Genomic DNA, 10,448 nt, shown 5'->3' with positions numbered 1-10,448 from the left:
ATGGCAAAACTTTTTAAAATTAAAAATTAGCATAAAGCGCACCCCAATATTTTGTGAGTAAAAAGCAAACAAACAAAAACATTGCATGGAGGTGATACAGGGTTTTTTCTTGTAATAGGAAATTTGATAAAATGCCTGGCCGGTTCCATTTGTATAAATGGTCTGGAATGGTTTATGTTCTCACATCAGTTCAGTCATTTAAATGCTGGAGTCCAGTTGTTATAGTTGAGCCTGTATGAATCTGGAATCAGGCAACTAATCATTTGTATTGCCCTGAGCTGCAATAGTGGGAACAGCAGCATATAAACCAGATGAAACAGCTTCATTTATAGTTACAAAAGCAAGGGCTTTCACAGAACAAAAAGCACTTTTACTGTAACAATTCTATTTTCTAGATTCCATCTTCTTTATTTGAGAAATATGCAAAAGCATTGAAAATGTTTTTTTTTTTCTTTTTTGTGTATACTAATTTTTGAGTTGTTTTATATAGACACTAGAAAAGGGAAGAGAATGTTTAATTATTTTAAGTGTATTTTCATTTTTATTTTATAACTATTGTGAGGACAAATCATTTACTTTGAGTTAGAAAATAATGATCCAAAATATTTGTCCACAATACTACTGGCTGCTATAGCACCATCACTCTTTTATTTTTTCATATTACAAGATGACATTCACAGCAAATCCTATTATGTTACAAGATATGACCATAATAGTATGATAATGTTATAGATAAAAGGATTTCTGATTATACTGTCTTTTGTATGTTTGAAATGATGCAAACTTTCTATAGAAAGATAATGAATCTTTATACAGAGTAAAAACTGTATGCTGTGTTAGTAAGGCAGACAGAAAAAAATCATAACAATCTTTTACTTCACATTGACATAATTTCAGTGGTGCATATTTTTTAGGTTAATGACCACTGGATGATGACATCCCTAATAAATTTGGAATAAAAGGCAATAGAGTTTACTGTGCGACAGATATCCTTTGGAGAAAGAAAATAGTATAATACATTGGTTTTGGATTTTTATTTTTTAATGTAGACAAAAGGTTCTTAAATGTAGCTGTAAAGTAAGTGTCTTAGAAAGTTAACTCTTAGATTTTGACATCTGTTAACTGGTTTTATAGAACAGTTTTTAAAGCTGACTTCAGAGATCATTATGTAACTATATACAAGAACCAATAATGTCAGCCTGCCATAACAACAAGTCACTGTGGTTCGATTTCAAATACTGCTGTGCATTTAATAGCTTCCTGAATGCATTGTGTTTTTGTCCCAACAATATGATTATATTTTGGGGCACAAATTAGCAGATTAGTATTGATAGTTCTTGTGTTCGATTAAAAAAATTGTATATCTTGCTCTACATTTTCAAGTAGATTTTTTCTTTTCCCTGGAAAGCTATCACATTCTTAGAACAAATAATGAGAAAATGGTTTTATCGTAGGGTCCAATTCTCATGATATTTGGTTTATCATTATGTTTTCTCTGTTTCCTAGAGTCTTGAATGTCAGCCTGTACTCTCAAATGAAAGGATTTCTGATCTGAGATTTCCAAACTGAATATAAAAAACAACCGTTGAAATTAAATAAAAATAAATACCTTTGGTATTTCAAAATTCATTTTGATCTTATATTTATTTTTTTCTTATGGGTAAGTAGCAAGGAATAGTATTTTTCCTCACCAGTAAAGATGCATTCCATTGTGATATGAAATGATGTATTTCACCCCAAAATGTAGCTCCAGACATAAACCTAATTTTGTTCTTTTTTTATGAATCTAGTATCTTAGCTTTATGGAAGATGTTCATCCAACTTTGGCTATGATTTGTGTTCACCAAACCCCAGGCTCACACATACAGAAAGCAGCTGATAAGTCACATTATGCAATTGGAATGTAAAATTCAATTTTATCCATGTGAAAAGCCCTCAAGCAATATTTGCTGGGTGAGAAAAATACAGACAGCAATTTTTTTTATACTGTTTGGGTGGTGCATCTGAATATCATAATACATTCTAATCTGCTACATACATTACAAATCCAGCCATAAGAACACACTTAAGGTTTCCAAAGTTAACCTCTGAAGGGAACACTAAGGCCAAATACTCCTTAGATTTTCATTTCATGACATTAGCAAAAATGTCCTGGGGGAATGGAAAGTCCCCAGCTCATTTTGCATTTCCAATTGTCATACATAAACACATAAAATCGGATATGGATGATTTGATCCATGGTGCATATGGATTACAAATAAATATGAAAGCCTTAATTCTTCCAGGTCCTGTTCACTTTTAAAATGTCTTCTCTATTACACTGGTAGGTGATTGTACCTTCTCTTAACCATGCAAAAGCTATACGGTTTCAGAGCTGCAGATTAGTGATGGTGGCAGCTTATTTCTTTTGGTTATCTACAGCACCATCTTAGTGTCTTGAGGCATAAAAGAATATTATCTGTGTGACAGTTATGGCTGGAGCCATCTATACTGTTCATGGTATCAGCACTCTGAGTGCTCTGAATAGAAATCATTCAGTTTAAGACATTTTCTGTAGTTTCATTAAAACTTAAAATCGCTAAGCGCTGGGTGTTACGACTAAGGTTATACAAAATTTTGTGAGCCTCTTATGTGGAAAAGCATGTAAGTGGTTGTTGGTTCTGTTTTGTTTTGTTTTTCCTTTTTTTTTTTTTTTTGATGGTGCTTATACGTGTACATTTGCTAATCTTTATAGAGGCACTGACCACAGCAAAGCAACCTATAAATCTGCTTTGTTTCTTTACTTAATTTTCTTCACAGATAATGTGTCACTCTGATTGCATGGAATCATCAGGAGTGTCTTCAATTACTGCATACAGCCTCTGATCATAATACCTTCCTTCATTCTGAGTCTGGGGGAGGACGTACAGAAAAGAGGCGGGGTGAATGGTGGGAGAGTAAATGCACAGCTAGTTCTGTACCACAAATGTCAGGTTACAGAGAAAGTGTATATATTCACAGAAGATAATTTTTAAGCTGGAGTTGTGATTGCAATAATGGCTCATTCATATCTGCATTTCATTTAAATGCACTGTTTTGACTCACTGAACATTTGTAAAAGACAGTACAGCTAAACTTTCTCACATGACCACTGAGGTAATGACAGCATTACATTACCAGGAAACTGCATAGCTTGCTGATACTTCCATTTTCCACAGCAGCTTATGAAATAATCAAAATGTGTGCATGAAATGGTGGCCTGCTTTGACTTTATTTTAATACAGATGGACTTATGCCAAGAGAAGAAAAGTCTTGGACCCTCGACACAAGAGACAATGACTTTGCATAAAGCTGAATTTTACTAGCATAGAAGATGGATATATGAGTATTAGACTTTTCATAGCTATAGGAAGGATAATCTTTCAATCAGATTAATGAGAAAATATATTGCATGGGCCCTACAGCACTTTTTGCTTTCCAGGCTAACACGTGATTTAAATCCCCAAAGTACATTTTCAGCATTACAATATCCTTTGATAATAATGTCACTGGCACAAAGACAGATAAAAATAAAACAGCCCCCCTTGATTTCCTATTTTAGATTTGAAGTATATTTTCTGTTCTTTGCTGGCAGTGAAGTGAATTCTATTGAGAAGAGTCACATTTAATAAGACAAAGAGAATTTTCTAATTATGCTAACTGTCAAGATGGAAATCTATGGGATTGCAACTGCAATTGAAGAAACGGAGGAAGCAATTGCATATAGTCCTGTTTACTTTGGTGTATGATTACTATTTGCACGTAGATATTGCTAAATGTAAATCAAGCAAACACGCAGAAGCATGTTTTGAGGTAAACACCAAAAGGCAGGTTTCAGAATGGATTGTACCATTCCCATTGCAATTTCAGTCACCAGTTTTCTGAGATTTTCTAATTCATCTATTGAAAACAATATAAACCACTGGAAATGTTTAACAAAGGACAAAATTGCATGCTGTGTTACATAACCAGCTAATGTGAAAACTTATAAAGCCAAGCATACTTATGTAATAAATACACACACACACACACACACACACACACACATACACATATATATATATATATATATACATAATTGTGCATAATAAATATCTAGTAGAAGGAAGTGACTTTCAGGAAAAATACATATTAGGGAAAATAAATACAATGACTCTAGAATACATCTATAATTTTGTTATTTTTACCTAATTTGTATTACAACTGTGCAGACATTAAAGAAAATCTCACTACTATTAAAATGTTTTCCTGGAAGTTACCACGTGCCATTCTGTGTGAGTCTCTGGGAACAGTTCATTGTGCCTCATCAAACATTATTTTTTTTTTCAGCATTACAATTGTTGAAGCACTATGGCACATTAGACAAGGAAAATAAATATTTTGCTTTCAATAATTTCCTCTTATGCTATGTATACACAAAGTTGCACACAATCAATAATTATAAATACTAGCATCTGCTAAAAAAATAATTCCACTAGGTCTCAGATGATAATAATTATGATAAATAGGAATTCACCAATAACCCATTCTCAGATATGCAATAAAAAGAGTAAAAATAGCAAAATACATAACAGCAGAAAACTTATCAATAGGGATTTAGTTTTAATTAATCTTTAATTTCCAAGAGAATAAATGATAGTCTCTATTAAGTTCTACAAATACATTGCCAAGGTATTCAAATGTTCCTAGTTTTGCATAAATTTCAAACAGGTGTTTCTAACTACCTAAGCCATATTTTTGGTTTTGCAATCCATTTTGTGACCATGCAGAGAAAATGGATATTCTCAATGCATCAAAGCATTAATTTAAAAATTAAACACTTCATATGATTAAAAAAATAAGCTATTAGATAGTTTCAAAGGAAATCTATCAATTATTACAGCACCACTGCCCTATTTTTTCACAATAAGAAAGCCATTAGAATTAGAATATGACTTAAAAATTACTTTATGGATCAAATATTTGAATAAACAAAATTAAGAATGCTCCTTTCTATATCCACTATTTCACAATCTAATACCCACATGTTATAGGCTGAATTTTGTCACCCCCAAATGCATATGTTGAAGTCCTAAGCCCTAATATCTCAGAATATGACTGTGTTTGGAGATAGGATCTTTAAGGAGGTAATAAAATGAGATCATTAGGTTGAGCCCTAATCCAATATGACTGATGTCCTTATAATAAGAAGAGATTAGGATGAAGAAATGTACACAAGGAAGACCATATGAAGACACAGAGAGGAAATGACCTTCTATAAGCTGAGGAAAAGAAACCAACTTTGCTAACACTTTGATCTTGGACATCTAGCTTCAAGGATTGTGAAAAAATAAATTTCTGTGTTTAAGCCATTCAATCTTTAATACTTTGTTATGGCAGCACTAGGAAACTAATATACAACATAAAAACATGAACCCTTGAGATAAGGAAGGTTCAAACCTCTTTCTAAATGTTAACACATCTATCTCTGAAGTTTTAAATAATGGGTTGATAATAGGATTTTGTACCAGGCCACTTACATGCCCTGATTCTAAGTTTTGTCTTCCAGTTCATGAGAACCAAATTCTCAGCAAGTTTATGGCATCAAGTATACACAAACTGAGTCAGATTAGGAAATTATATGTATGACCTAAATCCTATCAGTATTTTTGTACCCACTGAATTATATATATTATTCTGATAATGTCATTTACAATGTGATTAATTGGATGTTAATAAATATTCATTTCATGTTGTGCTAAACAAATGCAACTTCTCTACATATGTGCAATGACAGGGTTTTTTGAATTAATATAATTTTGTTCAACTATACTTTGATAGCTAATACAAATTAAGAAAGTAATTTGAACTAACACTATGCCACAATCTGAGTTGCTAAATAATAGTTAACACTAAAAGTAACAGTAGCTATCATATATTAAGATCTAATTTCTTCTAGGCACTGAACTAAGCATAAACACATATTGCTTCTTTAAATTCCCACAGCCTTATGATCTAGACATATTTATCTGCATTTTAAAGAAAAAACCTGAGACTTTGTGAAATTTAGTCACTTGCCTAAAATACACAACCTGGATTCAAATCTGAGATGGTATGGTCTTAGAGTTGGGCTCTGAAACAGAGTCTTTCAGTGATAAAATTAAAATGATGAACCATCAATTACTTTTACAGTTCTCCATGTTGAACAAATTTAGAAATAATCCTCTTCCTTCCAAATTCATTGACTTCAGTTAAGGTTAAAATGGTAAGTAAGTTTAAAGAGCAATGTTGTACCAAATCTACTTCAGGTTTTTAAAATTTGAAGAAGATAGGCAGTAACTATTCAACCAGAAGACAAGACAATAATTTACTGTAGATTTTATTAGCTAGTAGTTTAGAAAGATGAACTCTATTATGGAAGCTGGAAAGTAAAAATACTTTGTCAGACTCCCTTACAACTATACATTGTCTTACAGTTAGACATGTACAATGAACTGTAAACAGAAGTCATAGAGTGGCTCTTATGGGAAAACTTTTTAAAAGTAAAAACATTCCTTTGAGTCTCTCAAACCTTGCTTCCATAATTGAGGGAATCAAGAAGAAAGGAAATATGACTTTCTTCAATTAATCTATAAAATTATTAAGCTTTATAACTACTCCATTGAAAATAAATGTCCTGTATAGTTCCTTAGCAAAGCAACAAGTGTATCTGTGTTTGCCTTTGGGAAGAGAGAGGTGGGGGAACTGTGGGCCATTTGAAAGTGTTCTTGCTGGGAAGAGTCATACAGCACTCAGAGATTTGCAGACTAGACAAAAGTAACAAATCAAGACAACTTTTTGGAGACTGATGAAAACAAAAATGTAGCAGCACAGAGGAAGTAAACCTTGATCTAAGAAATGAAAATAGAGATTATTCATGAAAAATTTTGATGCCTCATACAATATAAATATATGCTGGAATGACAGGTGAATGAATTATGAGGCTCTCTTGAGAGATTTGAAATCTACTCCTTGGCTAATTTGTATCTGCACTTATAATGGAAATAATTTGCTTTAACTTATAAGTTTTTCACCTCCCAAATCTGATAAATGGTATAATCTATGAAAGACATTTAAGGCCTTTAAAAGAAACATTATTGTTGGTATAGCTAATGAAATTATGATAAGTTAAAATTACAGAATTGAGATTTTTTTCAGACTGTTAAGAATATGATTCAAAATTGATTTCATCTGGTCTATAAAGAAAATTTCTTGTTAATTCTAAACAATGAAACCCCTGAAAAAAATTAGGAAACCTTTCTTTATAAAGTCTACCTTTTAGCAACTAAAAAGAAATAAATAATTTGTAAATTTTGGTAAAAATATCTGTTTCCACTCATGAAGTATACTTTTTTTGTAATTTGCTCTCCCTTGGCTAACTAGGAAGGAAAAAAATTGAGGCAGACCTTACTTTAATGCTCATATTCTGATTAGAGGCAATTTCCCAAGCAGGGGGAGAGAGGGTTGAACAAAACAGGATTTGAAGTTTTACTGAGTTAAGGAAGCAAAGCTTACTATTTTGGGAGGCAGAGGTTTCTAGAATTTATAGGGCAGAGTGACAGAGAGTAGGGAACAAAACAGAGAAAGAGCTTTACTGTATTTCTGTCTGAACCCCATCTGTCATCCATAAAGTGAAATTTCATGAGACAGGCAACGAACAACTATAAGGAAAGAACAATTAGTAAGAATCTATAAGCTTAGGAATTTCAGACCTCAGAGAGATCTGAGAGTAATTCCAGTTTTCCTACTAACCAAAGTGGAGAGAAATTTATGTATATATATAAGGCTTTCAGTAGAGATTAAGAAAGGTCAAGCTTTAGAAGTCAAGTGAAACTAGCTGTAGACTCTAGGCTATTTAGACTCACCTTATAAAAGTTCAGAATAAGCCAGAAGAAACTCATCTTGTTATGCAAGGAGTTTAACTACCTGTAAGAATAAAGTATGTTCTTTAAAGAAATATAACATAATCCAGTACTCTACATTATAAAATTTACAATATCCAGCATCCATTCAAAGTTTACTGAATGTAATGAGGCAGAAAAATGTAAAATATATCCAGAATAAGCAGTCATTAGAAACAAACAAAAATAACAGATGATAGAATTAGGAGACAGAAACTATTAAAGAGCTGTTATAAATATTATAAATATGTTCCAAGATTTAAAGACAAACATGGACATAATGAAGAGAGGGATATAAGGTATAAAAGATAATCAAAGGGAATTCTGGAGATAAAAATATCTGGAAATAAAATATTATGGAAGTAAAAATTTCACATTTTGAATCAACATCAGATGAAATACATTAAAAGAAAAATAAGTGAACTTGAAAGCACAGCAATAAAAACTATAAAAAATGTAGCATAGAGATAAAAGAGTAATCTAATATACATGTTATTAGAGTTCCAGAAAGAGATTGAGTTATATAAATTTCATAATTATAAATACACAGATCCAAGATGTCAAGTAATCTAAAATGGAATAAACACAATGAAAACTACTTGTTGAAAACAAGTAAAAAAACATCTTTAAAACACCCAGAAAAAGAAGGCATATACACAGGAAATAAGATCAGAAGTTCACAGAGTTATTTTCAGAAACTGCAAACAAAAACCAATGAAACATCATCTCTAAAGAGTTGAAAGAAAATCTGGTAATTTAGAATTCTATAACTAGCAAAAACATCTATCAAAAACTATTATGAAATAAAGAACTATGAATAAAGATGACAAAATCTGTTGCCAGTAGGTGTAGACTATAAGAAATGTTAAAGGAAGTACTTCAGGTTGAGGGGAAAATGACACTAGATAGAAACTAGAATCTACCCAAATATTGATTAATGTCAAAAGTTGTAAATGTAATGGAAAGGGATAAGGATAAAGAATGGAAGGGAGATGGAAAGATACTGTTGTAAAACAGTTGACCCTTGAACAGCACTGGTTAGAACTGCATGGGTTCGTCTACAGGAGGATTTTTTTCAATAAATATATACTACAATAATACACAGTTGGTGTTTGGTTGAATCCTTGGATCTGGAACCACAAATATGGAGGGCAGAGTGTGAAGCTATACTCAGATTTTCAACTGTGAGGGGTTGGTACCCTAATCTCCACATAGTTCAAGAGTGAACTGTAATCCTACATTAAGCATGACGTCATGTAGTATTATTTGAAACTCAGTTGTGATAAATTAAAGATGTCTGTTGCAATCCATTGAGTAACCACACACACACACACACACACAAAAACAGGGATATAGCTAATAATACAAAAGCAGTCCTTAAATAAAACCACTAAACAAAAATTTAATAAATTCAGAAGAAGTTTAATTAGAGGAAAAGAAGAATAAGCAACACATGGGACAAATCAAAACCAAATTTATTTCACAAACCTAAATAAAGGGAAAGACATTCCGTGCTCATGGATTAGAAAATTTAATATTGTCAAGATGACAATACAACCCAAAGTGATCTATAGGTGCAATGCAATCCCTATCAAAATTCTAATGCTGTTTTTTTGTAGAAATGGAAAAGCTGATCCTCAAATTCATACGAGATTTCAAGGATTCCCAAACAGCTAAAAAATATAGAAAAAGAATAAAACTGGAGGAGTCACACTCCCACTTTCAAAACTTACTACCAAACTACAGTAACCAAAGCAATGTGGATGAACATGTAGATCAGTGGAATAGACATAAGATTCCAGAAATAAAACCATACATATATGGTCAACTGAGAGTCAACAAGGGTGTCAAGAAAATTGAATGGGGAAAAGAAAAATCTCTTCAACAAATAATATGTAGATAGCTCAAATCCACATGCAAAAATAAATAAAATTGGACCCCTAACTCTCACTGTATACAAAAATTAACTCGAAATGTTTCAACAAACTAAATATAAGTGCTAAAACCATAAAACTCTTAAATGAAAACAGGGGTAAATCTCAATAACCTTGGATCTGGCAAAGAATAATTCTTAGATATGAAATCAAAAACATGAACAACAAAAGGAAAAATAGATAAGTTGGATTTCATCAAAATTAAAAACTTTTTGTACATTAAAGACCATTTTGAAGAAGGTGAATAAACAACATACATAATGACAAAAAATGTTTGCAAATTTTGTATTTGATAAGAGTCTTGTATCCAGAATATACAAAGAATACTAACAATTCAATACAAAGACAACCTAATTTTAAAAATGGGCAGGGTTGAATAAACAGTTCTCCAAAGAAGATACACTAAAGGCCAAAAAGCACATGAAAGGATACTAAACATCCTTAGTCATTAGGGGAATTCAAATAAAACCTCAAAGAGATACTACTTTATACCTACTAGTATAGTTATTTTTTAAAAGGGGGTTGGGGAACAAGTGTTGGAAAGGATGTGGAGAAATTGAAACCTTTGTATATTGCT

Source organism: Phocoena sinus, chromosome 17 (assembly GCF_008692025.1).
Source record: "Phocoena sinus isolate mPhoSin1 chromosome 17, mPhoSin1.pri, whole genome shotgun sequence".
NCBI lineage: Eukaryota > Metazoa > Chordata > Mammalia > Artiodactyla > Phocoenidae > Phocoena > Phocoena sinus.
This window is presented reverse-complemented; position numbering follows the sequence as displayed.